This window comes from Neofelis nebulosa, chromosome 12 (genome assembly GCF_028018385.1).
Source record: "Neofelis nebulosa isolate mNeoNeb1 chromosome 12, mNeoNeb1.pri, whole genome shotgun sequence".
Classification (NCBI taxonomy): domain Eukaryota; kingdom Metazoa; phylum Chordata; class Mammalia; order Carnivora; family Felidae; genus Neofelis; species Neofelis nebulosa.
In genome coordinates, this window is record NC_080793.1 from 29,122,627 (window position 1) to 29,139,699 (window position 17,073).

General features: G+C 37.7%; 1 long non-coding RNA gene across 1 annotated transcript in view; it reads left to right on the forward strand.

The window, feature by feature from the left end:
• LOC131491576 (uncharacterized) overlaps positions 1–16,814 on the forward strand; it is a 165,252-nt gene extending 148,438 nt beyond the window's left edge. The window contains exons 2-3 of the long non-coding RNA XR_009251533.1: positions 5,108–5,227; positions 16,474–16,814. This is a non-coding gene — a long non-coding RNA (uncharacterized LOC131491576). The remainder of the gene's footprint in view (positions 1–5,107; positions 5,228–16,473) is intronic.
• The last annotated feature ends 259 nt before the right edge of the window (positions 16,815–17,073 follow it).

Genomic DNA, 17,073 nt, shown 5'->3' on the forward strand with positions numbered 1-17,073 from the left:
TTATTTCTGAGTTTGGCATATCAGAGTCTTGGCCATGCTTCTAAAACAATGATTAACAAATAGTGTGTTCAACAAATATTTGTTGAACAAATGAATGAATACTGTATTGAATTTGGAAGTGTTTGATCACTTGTAAGATTGAGTCTATAGGAGGCAGAATTAATACTCAGCATTGAAGTTTGCTACAAGTATCAGCAATAAGACAACCCTCATTGCCATTTCAAAGTGTAGGAACAAAAGTCAGGACAGTACTAAATAATAAACTAAAATTGAGTGGCTAGGATGCTGGAGGCAGGAGTAGAGCCAACTTCTGGGGGAAAATAAGATGGTAGGATCCCCACAGTATTGAGGATATCAAGTGGTCACACTGTGTACTTCAGCCAAGCACAATGCCAGGAACAGATTGCCGCTCAGTAAGTAAGATTTGTTAAGTGGGTGAATAATGAACTCTAACCCAGAAGAGTGGGTGGGCACCCACATAAGGGTGTATGGGTGTGGGGGTGTGTGTACTCAGATATATCAGTCACAAGGCAGCAAGGGACCTAATGAGTAATTGTTGTTACAGCAATTTTCATAGGTTTAGTTATGTATACAAAAGATTTCACCTTAGACTACCTCAAATGGCCTAATATCTCCTCACAGACAGACAGAATCGATTCCAATCACTTGGGGTAATATTGATAGACTTCACCCCAAAGCAGAAATAGTGCATGGTCTACTTATTTAAACAGTTTTACGTTGTAAAAATTCAAGATTTAAGAAAGAAATGGTGCCAGTAGTATTTGTGGGTTTTTTTTTCTTTTTCTTTTCTATAACATTGAGCAGTAGGCTCAAGGGATAGTACAGATTGGTATTATTTTCACTTTATGAATTGGTCTTTACAAAAATCTATGGGGTCAGTTTTATATCCCCTTTATTAGTTGGAAAAATTGGTGTTCATTGAGTGAACTCAATGCTTTCCAAACTTTATGTGTATGAGAATCAGAAAATCTTGTTAAAATGCAGATTCTGATCCAGCAGGCTCTTGTGGCATGGGTGTATGTATTTTTTTTCTAATTTTTATTTATTTTAAGAGAGATAGAGAGAATGCAAGTGGGAGAGAGGCAGAGAGAGAGAGAGAGAGAGAGAGAGAGAGAGAGAGAGAGAGAGAAAGAGAGAATCCCAACCAGGCTCCACACTGTTAGTGCAGAGCTCAATGACAGGCTAGATCCCATGAACTGTGAGATCACGACCTGAGCCAAAATCAAGACTCAAGACACTTAACCGACTGAGCCACTCAGGCAGCCCTGGGTATATGTATTTCTGTGAAGCTACCAGGTGATGCTTTGTAGCTGGTCCAGCTACCTTCCTTGAAGTAACAAATAACTAAGAGACTCACTCAAGGTGACAAAGCTAAAAATGTTGGGACCAAGATTTGAACTAAGCTCTTCTTATGGTAAATCTGAGACCAAAAACCATGGAGTTAGAATTCTGTTTCCCAAAAGATAAGAAAACAAAGATTAATGAGAACCTATCACCTTCTTGACACTGTCTCACACCCTTTGAGCAGGAGAGAAAATCCTAATTACTCTGATAGGAATCAGGAGACTGTAATAGGAAACCTACTCTTGTCTCCTTGAGATATTTTCCAATAAAACTTCCAGATTTCACTTGCTATTATTGATTAACCTGTTCTTGTCAAAGTTGTCAATGATTTCCTTGATTTTAAAAACAGTGGACCTTTTTTTAACTTGACAACTCAGGAGTATTTGACACTGAAGATCATTCCTTTTCCTCCTCCCTTGATGTCTGTTTTAATGCTCCATTTGTGTTTTACCTCTCTGGCTGCTGCTTCCTAGTCTCCTGTGTAGGGTCCTTTTCATCTGCCCCTCTTTCTTGTGTTTCCTGAGTATTGGTTCTTGGACCCAGCCTTATTTTACTTTGCCCTCTTTCCCTATGGGACCAATGTTTAACCCTTCCATAGAATTCAACTTTCACCTTCAAGTTTTAACCTCCAGATTATACCTTTAGCTTAGATCTTTATACTCCAGATCTTTATACTTATTAAATATCTATAGCCCAATTTATACTTATTAAATATCTATAGCCCAAAACTAAACTGAATTAACTCATCTTTTTCCCTTAAATTATTTTTTTTAATTGTGTCATATCTTTGGTAAATCCATCCACCTGGTTGCCCTCTTCACTTCCTCTTTTACTTCCTACATTCACTTCCCTTCCCTCTTCCTACATTTAATCTAATTTTATAGATTGATTCTCCTAAATGGCTTTCAAATAACTTTCATCTCTCCACTTACACAACATCTGCCTATTTCAGATTCATATCTCATTCCTTGATCATTGACAAACGCTTCTAACCTCTGGCCTTATTTCTTCCTAATCCATTTTCCACACTACTTCTAGAATAATCATTCTAAAATACTAATGTGATTGTGTCACAATCTTGCTTAAAGTGCTCCCCTTTGTTTTAGTATAGTTGGTAAATTCCTTAAGTAACATTGAAAGTACAATATGTCCCTTTCTACTTTTCCTGATCATTGCCCATCATTGATATCCTTCTCCTAATGAACAAGACCATAAGCATCCTGGCCTACTTTTGGTTTCTCCATATGGCATGCTTGGTCATATATTTATGCCTTTCTGCTATCAATCTTTTTTAGAACCACCAGAACACTCAATGACCATTTTCCAAGCTAACCTCAATGTTCCCTCTATGATACCACCTCTTCAAGGAAACTTTCCATAATTCTTTCAGGCTAGGTGTTCTCCTCTTATATGTACTAACATAGCACCCTGGTTTATATCTTAGCACTGACTACACTGTATTATTTATTTGAGTCCTTTTAGAGTATGAACATTCTGAGGACAGCAATTGTGTCTTGACTTCTGAATAACCAGAACAATGGACAGAGCCTGGAAGTTCAATTAACTTTTGCTGATGAGCGATGTTGGGAAAAAGCCACTTTCTTGACTAATTAGTCAAGGGTTTCCTTTCAATGTTTCACCATTTTGCAGGAATCATACATTCTAAAATCAAAGATCTTAATGAGTGATTTAAGCTTAATTTCTTTAAGCTTATGAGCTTAATTTCTTTAAGCAGTACATGACCAGACACATCCTGTTAAAAACATTCAATAGTAAAGGACTCTCACTAGAAAATATCATTTTATCATTTACAAGAGGTCTAATTATCACACTGACAAGAAGATTAGACTGGGTTTCCTTCACTCTTAAATTTTACCCAGTAGCACACTCTTGGCAAAGGGAGTGAATGGATCTCAGGCTAGTTGCTTTAACTCCTTTCTCCCTAACTTTATATCAGGATGGAGTGATTCCTCATGATAGAAAGACAAAATAAATTCCTTGAATGGAGACATAAATGGAGGTGGTGTTCCTGTGGATTGGGGCTTGTTCTTATTTTCCAGAATCTTTTTGGTGAATGCATTTTTATTTTCATAACACAAGCAAAACAGTTAAAATTATCAAATTAACACCTGTTCATTTAAAAAGATTCAAAAAATATAAAGCATTTAGAGAAGAGATAACACAAATCACATATAATCTTACATTTCTGTAATAGATTGTTAAAATTTTGTTGTTTATCTTTCCAAAATAAATGGGATCACATTATATATGCTGTTATGTATTTTTTGAAATCAATTATGTCATTCATCTACTTTATAACATGTGTCTAAGCATGTTGTCAAATCAAAATTATTGCCATAAAAATATTTTATTTCTATTCAAGAGATTTCAAAATGCAGAGTGGCAAATAGAGTAGAATACTAATTACTATATATTATCTTAAGGGTGTTATGAAAATTGGAAATTGCCAACCTTATGTTTTTTTTGTATGTTTGTACAAAACATTTTAATTATGTGAAAAATTTATGGAAATAAAGCTGTGATGTTCAAAATGCTAGCCATTTGCCACATGTGGCTACTTAAATTTAAATTAATTAAAATAAAATAAAATTAATAATTTATTACTGCAGTTGCACTAGCCAGATTTCAAGTGCTTAATAGCCACATATTACCAGTGCTTCTAACATTAGCGAGCACAGATATAAAGTATTTCCATCATCACAAAATGTTCTATTGGGGAGTGTTGGTGTAGAGTTCTAATATATATGTTACAATTTAAGTTTAACAATTTGTTGAGCATCAAGTATGTGTCAGGTGTTATGTTGGACACCTTTCGCTTTTCTAGTGGTATTTTACATAATACTCCCCAAAAGTTCTGGGATAAATAGTTGCCATACCTACTTTTCAAGTTAAAAAAAAAAATGGAGGCTCATGGAAGCAAATTGACTTGATTGTAAGGGTTGGAAGTCAGTTGTAATCCTCATGAAAGTGTACTGATTTGATTAAAAGGGTTGGAAATCAATTATAATCTGTCCAACATCACTGTGTTAGTATCAGGTCAGCTGGGGCACTTGGTCTCATGGTACATAAGCTGCTGATTTCCCATATCAGAATTGCCAGGAAAGTCACCCCTTTGAATTCCATGTTGAGAATCAACTTGGAGACAAGCATCTCCATTCACTCAGTTATTCTTTATGGCCACATTCCCTTTAATTGAGCTGGACAGTTGGGCTGTGGCCCTCAGCCATTCTCCTAAGGTCTTAAAGTCCAAGATTCTCAACATTACTCACAAAACCCATCACAATTTTGTCTGAACTCTCTTGCATCATTTCCCATTCTCTACTTCCCAGCCTTGTGCCAGTCATGTCAATTAATAATTCCAAAAGGAGGTATCATGTTTCCCATGTCTTCAGATAACTCATTCACTTGAACTGAAAGCTTCTTTTACTCTTTTCAACCTATCTAAGTATTGATGGTTTTTAATACTCAGCTCAGGTCCTGACTCCCCCTAGATGCTTTGCCTTAACCACAGAATATGACTTAGGAATCCTTGTAATTTAGGATTTCTTATTGTGCCTTATTTTTAGTAAATCACACTTACCACAGTGTGATCACTGATTAACTTGTGTGTTTCTCCATTGACTATAATCTCCTTGAGAGTAAGGCTTATATCTTATTCTGCCACAATACCACATATAGGTTTAAATGTTCAATTTTGATAATTAAACAACTTTTTTTCCAGATATGAGATATCATCTGAAGATACAGAAGCAGAAGAAGAGAGAGTCCTCTCTTAGACAAAATATACCTCAAAGGATTAGTCTCCATCTTTCCTTCACGTCCCACATCTTCTCTAAAACAGGTAAGGACAGTCACCTGTCTTTGATGGTCCTTATACTAAGATCATCTCTAGGAATACCGTGGCTGCTTGTTTCAGAATATGGGGGAAAAGAGGACAAGCACCATATAGAAGAGCCTGTAGCTGCCCAAGAAGGTACAGCCAGCACACTTTTCTCATAACTTTGTCCCCTTCCAAGGCTGGAGGTGGAGCTCTTTTCACGTGCATCAGAGGGAAGCTGCTTCTTCTTCCCATCCCCCAACTGCCAGCCATGCTGTCTGAATCATTTGAGAAGTCCTCTCCACTCCTTCATTAACTCTCCTATGTGCCATATAGGGCTGGCTTGTGGTGACACCTGCCATAATGTGTCATCAGCTGACAGGCAATCACTTCGTAGAGGGTATTGCTCTGCTACAGAACACACATCAGATTGACACACTGCCTCTCCCTGATAGGGAAGAACAATTCTTCTACATCCTCAGGTAAAAAAAAAGTGGTATAAAATGCCAGGCTCCTGTAGCAATATGATGTGCATAGGGACATTATAAACATGAGAGTTTTTATAACTGTCATTCACCTTCCTGGCCTTGGGATGTGTGACATGGTTGTGACAATCACTTGCCCTCATCTCAAGCATATTCATTTATCCATGCATTTATTTATTCGTGTATTCAACAAATTTGGGGGGTACTTTCTAAGATTCAGGTACTTGCTGGCAGTTCCAAGGGGATACAGGGGTAAACAAAACATGGTCCCTGACATTAAGAACATCTCATTCAAGCAGGAGACACAGGTACATAAACATGATTATAATGTAATGAGACAGGGCTTGTAAAAGAGTCAGACATGAAGTACTGTCAGAGCACAATGGAAAGAGCCATTTATGAAGCCTGAGGGAATCAGGGAATGTTTCAAGGAGAAATGAAATAGGAGTTGATTTTTGAAGGAAAATGACATTTCATGCGAGCTGGGTAGGGAAGTCCTTCCTGGCAGTGGCAATAACAGGTGCAGAGGAGGTAGGTGTAAAGGGGTGTGAACGACAGTGCTCTGTGGCTGGAGCATGAGATAAGCAAGTGAGAGTCCAAGGAGATGGCATCAGACATGCCTTTGGGGAACATAGTATGTAAGGCCTTTGACAGTCTCATGTTGACAGTGGCTGGTCATCAGCTATTTAGTCAGGGTGGAGCACAGAGATTTTAAGGTGAATGCTTTCCAACTGAATCAGGAAAATAATAGGCTTTTAAAACTTCTCTAGTTCCCCCTTGTTTATTTTTATCTTTTTCTGTATGTGTTTTCATAATGATTAAAAACTCTAAAATACACACATAAAAGTCCTGGTGGTTTACTTTTGTGAGTAGCATGAGAAGAGGGGAGCTTGGGAGACTAGATCTCACTTCATAGGGTAAGGCAGTTCACAGCAGCATAACAGAAAAAAAAAAGAACAAGGAAGGAAGGAAAGCTGAGAACCATGGCGTTAGTGGAGTAAGGGAAGACGGGTCCCAGAGACACCAATCTGAGACAGAGAAGTGGTCAAGTGTACTTGTAGCCTAACTGGCTGATCCCTCTCCCAGGGAAGGCTGATCTGGTGTCAAGGGACTATTGCAGGGTAAGGGTCTAGAGGGCATGCAATGCATATATAAGGAAAAAGCCATGAGGTGAGGTTAGAGAGACATGGAAAACACTAGAAATGGCAGACTCATCTAAGCAGGTAGAGGTTGATTGCTTTGCTGATTGTGTATTTGCTTAGACAAGATATGCCCAGTAAAACTTGTGTATGGGCATAGAGAGGTGGATAAGAAATGTATTATCAATAAGATAACCACGTGGGTCTTCCTTTTGTCCCCGAAAAGATATGGCCAACCCTAAAAGGTAGGCAGGCTAAGATTATGCCAGGTGCTAGCAGCAAAGGTATTGAGATCAGACAGGAAGGAATAAGTCTAAATCCCAGCTCTACTGCCAAATTATGAAATAGGCATGAAAATACCTTTCAGCATGATTGAGACGACTATCTGAAATAATGTATGTAAAATATTTAGCCCATTGCCAGGATTTCAAAGAATGGAGCTGTTATTTTACACAGTTTGTATGTTTTCTATGTAGCACAGTACTGGGCCCTCAAGAAACTTAGAAATATTCCTTGGCATGACTTCTCTTGGTTTGCAAGTGCACTGGAAGTTTAAATTAATCTTTTGCAAGTATAAGGCACACGAAGAGTTATCACCGGTTGGTATTGAAGGAGATAGTCATTTGTCAGTAATATTGACCCAAGGAAAACCAGTCAGGTGTAAAGAGGCATCACTTTGAATTGATGTGACAAATGAAGCTCCATCATTTGAATGAGGAGACAGTAATAGGGTCACTGGATCTTGTGGGCCTAATCTGACACATAGTTAAATAGTCATTGCAATCCCAATACACAAGATTCCTTAGTCATCTGTACAGTTAGGAGTTGGGGATATGGGTCGCTGCTAAGAGTGGAGGTAAAATTTGTGCACCTCGGGCATGAAAACCTGAAATAGAATGACTACTTAGAAACAAACTGAAGGATTTGAAAAAGGCAGTAAATAGGTATCAATGTCCCAACAAAAATATTAGTACACTTAAAACTATTTCTTTGAATATATACATCACTTATCTGTTAAAATGATTCTCTGATAAACCTTAAGTGTCCATCTCTGAAAGCCAGCAAATCTTATTTAAATTTAACCAACAGCAGGCAAAATTTTGACAAGCTTCTATTCTTCCTTCAGCATTCAAGCTTATGTTTAATTCAGTGTTTCATCATTTGCAATGAAATAAATTTCTTCATGCTATGAAAAATTTACAAAATGTGAAGCAAAGGGAGTGTATTTCAGGTACACAATGATATTAGCTGCTCAAAAAAAATTGTTCATGTAAGGCATGAACTTACACTTGTGTATTGAAGAGGGAGATAGGAGATAATATTAGAAGCTAAAGAAACAGAAAAGTGTATATTCAATTTCCAGAACCCCATATACAAATTGGAGTCTCACTGTCTGCCCAGCATTGTTCTAGAGACTGTGTAGATAGTGCACCTCCAATCTGCTGGTTTCCCCTGCCTCCTTTCTCTCACCCGCAATTCTGCCACAGTAATATGAATAAAATGAATATTTATGAAATTAATATGTAGTTCTAACACCGAATTTTAACTTCTTAAGGTCCCTCTCCTTTCTTCTCCTTCTCCTCTTTGTCCTCCCTCTCCCCCTCTCTCCCACCCCTTGCAGCAGCAGGAAGCTGTGAACTCTGGGAGAAGTTCAGCTGTAGTCAGCTCCACCACCATCAGTAGTGAATGCTCTCCTGGCTTCATTAACACCACCTCGTTTCTGTTCTTACAGTCCTAGGAACTTCCCATAGTTTCTAATCTCAGTATTACTTCCTCTTCCCTTTTACTTTCTCAACTCTTCAAGCACTTTGGAAACATGTTCTATCAAAGTAGCTCTATTCGAAATACACAGTGTGGTTTCTATTTTTCTCGTTGGACCCAGATTAACTCAAGGTCTTATTAGCCCATGAGTATACATGAAGTCAGAGTAGCAATCATAGCACAAAATATGTCTTTCCTATCATCTACTCATGCAGATCTTCGCCACCTGCCACATTTCTCTCACTCAAGTGTAATGAGGGTCAATAGGTAGATCTCCTGTGTGCCAATTTGGTTGAGCAGAACCACTACATTGCTTAGTGTTCTGGGCGTCTGCCACCTTCTATCATGCCTCCCAGTCCCCATCATTGCTCTGTTGCAGTGTTCCTGGGTACTGCCACTCGTGCCAAAGCACTGCCATATGCTCCTCTGCATACAACATCATGCCTTTTCACATGGGAACAAAGCAACATTACTTGTGTCGCTGGAAATCAGACTCCCTCACAAAAATAACTCCTTCAACTCTGGTCTAAAACCCCAAGTTGGCATAGAGGAAGTGATAATTGAGGGTGCTGAGCGAGACCTGTGGGGCACCTAGCTAAATCTCAGTCTATCGTTCAGTGAGATATGGTTGCATGGTCATCTCTCCAGAAATGAGTAGCTGAGAGGGAGGCCATGTGATGGGGTCTCAGAGGTGATGATCTCAGGTAGCCTAGGGGTGGACGAGGGCAGTGGCACTGAGAAATGACAGGTGCATGTTTTTAAACAAATAATATATAAATGAATTGAATTTTAAAATGCACCCCCACACCCCCAGAGTTATTCTTCATTAAACACTTTGGAACTCTTCATTGAGCTCCAGCAAGAGTTATTCCTGACCTCATGTGGCACCAAGGTAGCCACCAGGCCTTCCTGCTTGGAGAGATAAGGATGTGTGGTGCAGAGATTCAATTTCAGGGAAAAAAAGAATTAACAAAATTTTTTCTCTAACCAATAAGAATTTGTGAGAAATCAAAATGTCAACAATTATGTTTGAAAACAGTTTTTGCCAGAAAGTTTTTTATTGAGATATATTTTATATACAATAAATGTACTCATTTTCAGTATAGAGTTCAATGAACTTTGGCAAATGCATATAGAACAGTGGAATCACCTCCAAAAGTTCCTTCATTCCCTTCCCAGTAATTCTCCCTCAGTATAACAACTAGTCTGATTTCCTTCACTTTATATTAGGTTTTCCTGGCTTAGAATTTCATACACATGAAAAAATACAGTATTTCTCTTTTGTGTCTGGCTTCTTTCACCCAACCTTATGTTTATAAGATTCATAAACAGAGAAAGTAGTTTGTTCTCTTTCATTGTTAGGAGTATTCCATGATCCCATTGTTGTGTGTCTTTGTCAGTTCTCAATTAGACACCTGGGCTATTCCCAGTTTTTTTTGCTATTATGCATAAAACTAATATAAAAAGTGAAAAGAAATAAAAAAGAAAAGCCCTATATTAGAGTACAAGCTACGCTGATAGGACGAAACAATCCCAATACATCGTGGCTTCTGCATGATAGAAGCTTATTTCTGCTGATGTATATTCTAGAAGTGAAGAGCCCAGGGCTGAGGGTGGCTTTGTTCCCCCCAGGTTGATGGACTAGCTCTGCCATCCTCAAAACATGACTTTGATCTTTATATCTGAGGTGGCCATCCAATCATTGCCATTTCCCAGACAAAGGAAAAAGGAAGAGAGTATCCAAAATAAGAAGCTTTGCTTAAGAAAGTGACTGGAGGTTATATTATGGACATCACAGCTGCATATATCCCATTAGCTGGAACTAATTCATGTGTCTACTCCTATTACAGCAGAGGCTGGGAAATTTGTCTCCAGCTGGACAACTAAATGCCCAGTTAAAAGTTTGGGGCTCAGGGAACACATGCAGATATGTGGGTTGTGGTCTGAAAAAGCGTGCCCTGCTGATAAGCTAGGGGAGCTGATATCCAACCCATGCTCTGCTCATCAAGACAGTGAGTCCCAGTCTATCTTCTTCACGCAAAACTTTGACAAGTCCTGTGTCCACAGAGCTGTCTCTGCCCCAAGGGCAACCTTTTTCTGATTTGTGCAAGGTAACTCTTTAGGCTAAGTGGCAGTTCTGGAAACTCCTAATAGAAGATATTAACAGCCCATACCAGAGACTCTCTCTCTGTAGGGTTCATATCCAGTTCTTGGGACTGGGCAAAATAGGAAGAAGTTAGGAATAAACACCATCCTTTGTTTTGCAGCTTTCTCTCTCTCCTATGTGAGTGCCACACCAAAATCTTCCCGTTTCAACCTAAGATAGAAGCTTGGCTAAAAATTAGCAGGGGCGCCTGGGTGGCTCAGTCAGTTAAACATCCAACTTTGGCTCAGGTCATGATGTCCTGTTCATTTGGGTTCGAGTCCTGCATCAGGCTCTGTGCTGACATCTTAGAGTCTGGAGACTGCTTTGGATTCTGTGTCTCCTTTTCTCTCTGCCCCACCCCTGCTCATGTTCTGTTTCTCTCTCTCTCAAATAAATGCACATTAAAATTTTTTAAATTACTTTTTGCAAATTGAGTACCTCTGATATCTTCCCCGCTATTTCATTCATATCGTTTATCCTCACTATATATTACATATAAGGAAACTGAGACTCAGAGATTTTGGGTAAGTTAACTAGGAGCATATAGCTAGTAGGCAATTAGATATGAATTTGGTCCCAGGTCTATCTGACTCAAAAGCCATTGCTTATTTTATTATACTGCCTATTAAGTTACAAGCACTGGTACCTTGTGATAAAAAATGAACTACTTGTAATATGAACCTTTTTAATAGAGAGGTTTCAGGAAACAGGACATCACCAGGGCCACACTGTCATTGTGGTTTACACTTCCCATGAACTCTTTCCAATAAACATTTCATTTAAATTTAATAAAGTAGTTAATAAAGCCATAAAGGTTAATTACTAGTTAAGGGAAAAATATGACTTCACTTTGGTGAACATGTGAAAAATGAATCAACTTCGTTTTGCAGTTAACCCAGGATTATACAGGCAATAAAGCATGATTATGGATTTAACATGTTAATTCCCAGTAGATTTAATAGCGGTGCTATGAAGTACATGACCAATCGCTAACCCATCTGACAAGACTTCAGACAGCACTAATCAAGATTAAATCACTTGGCCCACATGTGGATGCAATATATCTTTCAAGATGAAATGACTATAATTTGTCATCATGGAGTTATTATAAATGCCGATAGGATGAAAAGTGGAGAAGGGAAAGTGGGGAACGCAATCTATGATCTCAATCTGACACCTCACTTTGGTAGCCATTTTTTGAAAAAAATAACCTTTAATTTTTTTCATAGCTTAAAGATTCTCTCTAGGGATGGCTCTAGTGGTTCATGATTTACTGATAATTTGTAGAATAAAGCAAAACATCCACATCCCTTGAAATATTTTGCCTTTCCAAAAATAGACCATTGGCAGAGTCAGCTCTTTGTAGCACTAATATCCTACATTCAACATCTCTTTCTGTTTCATCAGTGTTGCTTTAGTTCTTGAGAAACAGAATCCTAAATAACAGTATATTTTGTTAATCACGGATTGTACTACCTGGTTACCATAAAGGAAAAATGGTACGTTGTTTTCATTACTTGAAGATTAGCAATAGGGATCTGAAAATGATGGGCCCTGGGCCAAATCTAGCCCACCAACTATTTTTGTATATGAAGTTTTATTGGTACTTAGCCACACTCTTTCAATTATATAACATCTTTGGTTGCTTTCATGCTACAATGACAGAAATAACTAGTTGTTACAGAGACCATATTCTTACAAAGCCTAAACTATTTGCTGTCTGAAACATGGTTATTTTTAGGGCCATCTGTTTCTCCCATTCATATCATGCATTTTAGACCTTGGTTCCCAATTTCCTTAAAGTCTCACATCAAAACTTCTCCCTCATAGTAGTGAGAATTAAATATAGGAACATGTGTTCTAATGAACAACGGGTGCTTAAAAATATGAATTCATTGCTCCTTGTCCAACATGTTGCTGTTGTTTTAACAGGAGACAGTACGGTGTGATGGTTAAGAGCATGGACATTGGCTTCATACTGTTTGGAGTGAGAGCCAGCTCTCCCACTATTATCTGTATAACCTTGGGCAAGTACCTTAAGTCCTCTGTGCCTCAGTTTTTTTATCTGTAAAATAAGGATTGTAATAATATAACTTCCTCAAAGAGTTCTTTGTACAATTAAAAAAGGTAACACAAACAATAGGTTTAGCATAGTTCTTGGCACACAGTAAGCACCACACTAGTGTTAGCCACCACCACCACCATCAGTCATCATTATTATTATCATCATCACCATTAAAAGAGCTTAGATCATGCTGGAAAGAATTAGTCCATTTCCTACTGATTGAACAAGTGGTGTAGGAATTGTTAAATCTAAACAGCCCTGTGTTCAGCCCTGTGTTCGATCAAACTCTATGATCATCTACTTTTTAAAATCACAAATAATTTAGCTTTCCTGCATTAGTTTCCACATTATGCAGTATAGGTTAAAAGAAAGACCTCATCAGTGAGTTGAGGATTAAACCAGCTAATATTTATGAAGGCTTCTGAAACTGTCCCCAGCACATTGTATGTACTCAATAATTGATAGTTTTCTCCTCTGCCTTTCTGTTCCCTTTTTGGTAGCCTGACCCTCCTGATTGTCTCCTACTTCCTGATTACTCATGCTCTAAACTCCAGTGATGCTCATCACATCACAATTGCCCATTTGCCTTCCTCTATTCTCTGCCTCTTCAATTCTTGTGTCCACACACCAACCTGTGTCATTTCATATGCCAAGTTTTTAACAACAATAATGATAATAAATATTAGCAAACAGCAAATATATAAAGTTTTATATTTATATGGCATTATTGCCAGGTATTGTTTCAAGCACCTTACAAAAATTGACTCCTCATAACAACCCTTTGAACTAGGTACTATTATCCTCGTTTATATATGATGAAGTTGAGTAACAGATGTTTTAAATAACTTGCCCGAGTTCACACAGCTCGTAAGTATAGAACAAGGATTTGAATCCAGACAGCCTGACCCTGGAGTCTATGCTTTTTACCATGATGCTATAGTGCCTCCTAAAATGATTTCAGAATCATTTCATTTTGTTAAATCAATGTGCTCTAGTTAAATTTGTGTTTCCTAAAGCTTTCTTTGATCAGAGTTTGAGACTAATGGAGTTCATAAACATATTCTACCAATGCATTTCTGCCTGTGAATTTACATTCATGTATGTTCCCTGTATAGAATGGTCCATCTGCTTGTTATACATGTAATGTTAAAGTCACATAGTCTCTCTCTCTGTGTGTCTCCCTCTCTCTTTTGAAAGTTTGGGTAAAATCATAATTTCCAGATGGAGTTCAGCCCTACAACTGTTATTTTCAAGAAATGTTTCTCGAACTAATATACATATTAATTACTGAGGATAATATTAAAATGCAGATTCAGATTCAAGTTGGAGGCTGAGACTCTGAATTTCTATCAAGTAACAAGTGTCATTTTTTAAAGTTTATTTTGCAAGAGAGAGAGCACAAGTAGGGGAGGGGCAGAGAGAGAGAGAGGGAGAGAGGGAAAATCTCAAGCAGGCTCCATGCTGTCAGAGCAGAGTCCAATGCAGGGCTCAATCTCACGAATCATGAGCCAAAACCAAGAGTTGTACACTTAACTGATTGAGCCACCCAGGTGCCCCTGAAAGTGTCATCTTAATACAGTACATAGAGAATTTCATATTAATACACAATGATTACATAAGGGCATCCTTTAGAGTCTCCTTGGTTGGGCACAGTTGACTTTTAGGTTTAATAGAGAAAAGTGATTAGAATAGATCACACTGGACTTCATGGCAGGGATCCTTTTTGAGTCACTGTTTCCTCAAGATGGCTCTTACAACCAATGACCTACTTAAATAAAACTTTGTTTTGTACCCTTTATCATTAATTAATTCATTTAGCACTCATTAAGTACCCATTACGTGCCATGCTGCTTCTTTTCTTGAAGAAGGTCTCTTTCTTGGGTCAGGGGAAGGGGGTGGGGTGGACCCAGACATGCATGATAAAAAGTCAAAATAAGTATTTTTGATGTTCCAATAGAAGTTTGTATGGGGATACAAAGGAAATTGTTCATTTGTAATAGCTTGATATTTGGGAAAATAATCAAGTTAGGCTTCAAAGAATTATCCCTTGAATGGATTCTAGAAAGTAAGTATTATCTAAGAAAACAGTGAAACAAAGAATATTCTAAGCTAAGAACTCATGAAGAAGACAGTGGCTTGGCCTAACTGCCAAACCAGCATTGTACTGGTATCATTGTATCTTGGGACTTTGGATCACATTTGAAAAAGAAAAAGCAAAGAACATGATGCAGTAGACAGTAGAAATTGAGAAAGCATTAAATAGTGAAGCAGGGGAGAAATTGATGATTGCCTTGCTTCAGCAATTAGGCTGTTGCGTCTGTTCTTTGCTTGTTTTAACATCCAAGCACTATATTTCTGCTGACGCATAGCACCTTATTCTTCTGAGTTCTCAGTAAGTAAGTATATATGCAGAATCCTTATATTTCAAAATGTTTTTGTCTAGTAGTTGGTATATAAAAGTAACATTTATAATATATTTGCTTGTTCTGAAACCTAACATAAAAAAATATGCCTGCCAACTCCCTAAACAGCGTTATAATTGCACATTACTAAAACTGTTGAAGCTACCTGTGTTCAGATGCTTTATACAATAATAAATGATATATCAATGAAATAAATCTGCACATGGCAGCATTTCTAACCAGTGTCCTAAAATTTTACTTTGGGTCACTTAAACAATGTGATAAAATTTCTTGTATTTCTCTATATAATATTAGTAGCTCACTTTGAAATGACTGTTTAACTTAAATCCAAAAATCAAGATTAATAGGTTAGAAATGGAAAGAAATCTAGGAAACCCTCTAGCTGAATGTTGTAGGTCCAAATTATATTATAATCCAGTAAACAACTTAAAATCCACCATGGACCACAATAATGTGACAAAGAAGGCTAGGTGAATGTGAAAGAGGAGTCCAGTCAAAACCCCTGACAATAAAGAAGAAAAAGTTTCAGATGTATTGCAGTGACATCATTGTATGGAACATCAGATCAATGATTCAAAAAGTGATTGAATCAGTATCATTTAACTAAAGTTGGAAACCGAATTGCAGAGAAGTTAACTAACTTATCCAAGATCACACAGCTCAATAGTACCAGACCAATTATAGGAAAAATGTGTATTGAACACCTATTATATGCAAGACACTGGAATAAGTGTTGTGAAGGGAGTGCATTTGTATAAGGCAGGGAGGTTACCATCTATTTTATTGCTAAGAGATGATGTATGTAGATATAAGGATGTGTATATATGTCCTTGTGCATAATATGTATGTATGTGTTTGTGTGTTTTGTCTTTTAGGACAGAAAGATATAGGAATGGGTTGAGGCCAGATGGTAAAGGGTATGCAAAAGTAAAGAATTTGGACTTTATCCTCTCTGAAATAGGGAACCCCTGAAGAATTTTACGCAGGAAAATTAAACAAATGAATTTGTATATTAGAATAACTGTAGCAGTGTGGATGATGATCTAGAGAGACAGCGTGCACAGAAGCAGGGAAACCAGTTAGGAAGTTATACTAATGGTTCCAGTGAGCACTGTCACTGAGCACAAAGACTCCAGTGAGTCTTTCCTAAGCACTTGCTGTGAGGCTTGATCAATATACATTAATTAAAATATGCATAATAGAAAGATATAAGCGTTAACCCATTTTTTTTTAAATATTCACACCTGACAGTGACTCTCAAGTATCTTCAGACACCTCATTTCTCCTTACCTGCTTCTCATTAGATAGATGAAATGTACCTAAAGAAGTGTCAGACCAAAGAACATTAGAGTCAAGGACAGAGATGAAAACTGGCCCTGGGCTTCAGAGATTCAACTGACCCACATGCTATAGAAGACACCGTGTGAACTGAAGCATGTGTATTGAAAATCATTCAGCTGCCTTCTCCTTGCTGGCTGAGATGAACCCCATTAGCATCAAAAGGACAATTCAGGGTGAACTTGTAAAAGAGGAATTGCCTTTTATCCTTATAAATAAGTAAAGTGAACCCTTAATGCCTCACTCTGCACGATTATATTGGTATTCTGGATTTTGAATGAAAAAGTGCACTCAGTAGCAGAGAGGAGTAGGGATTAAGGGTCATAGGTACATTTGAGTTAGATTTGAAAGGCTCAGTCAAGCATGACAGGCTATATAAACACAAAGCATGGGCAGTTAAACCTATAGTTTGGCTCTCAGCTCTGTTGCTTGTTATGATAAAACTTTGAAACTTTTTTCTTCATTGAAAACATAGGCATAATTAAACCAAATTTATTCACTTGTTGTAAAGGT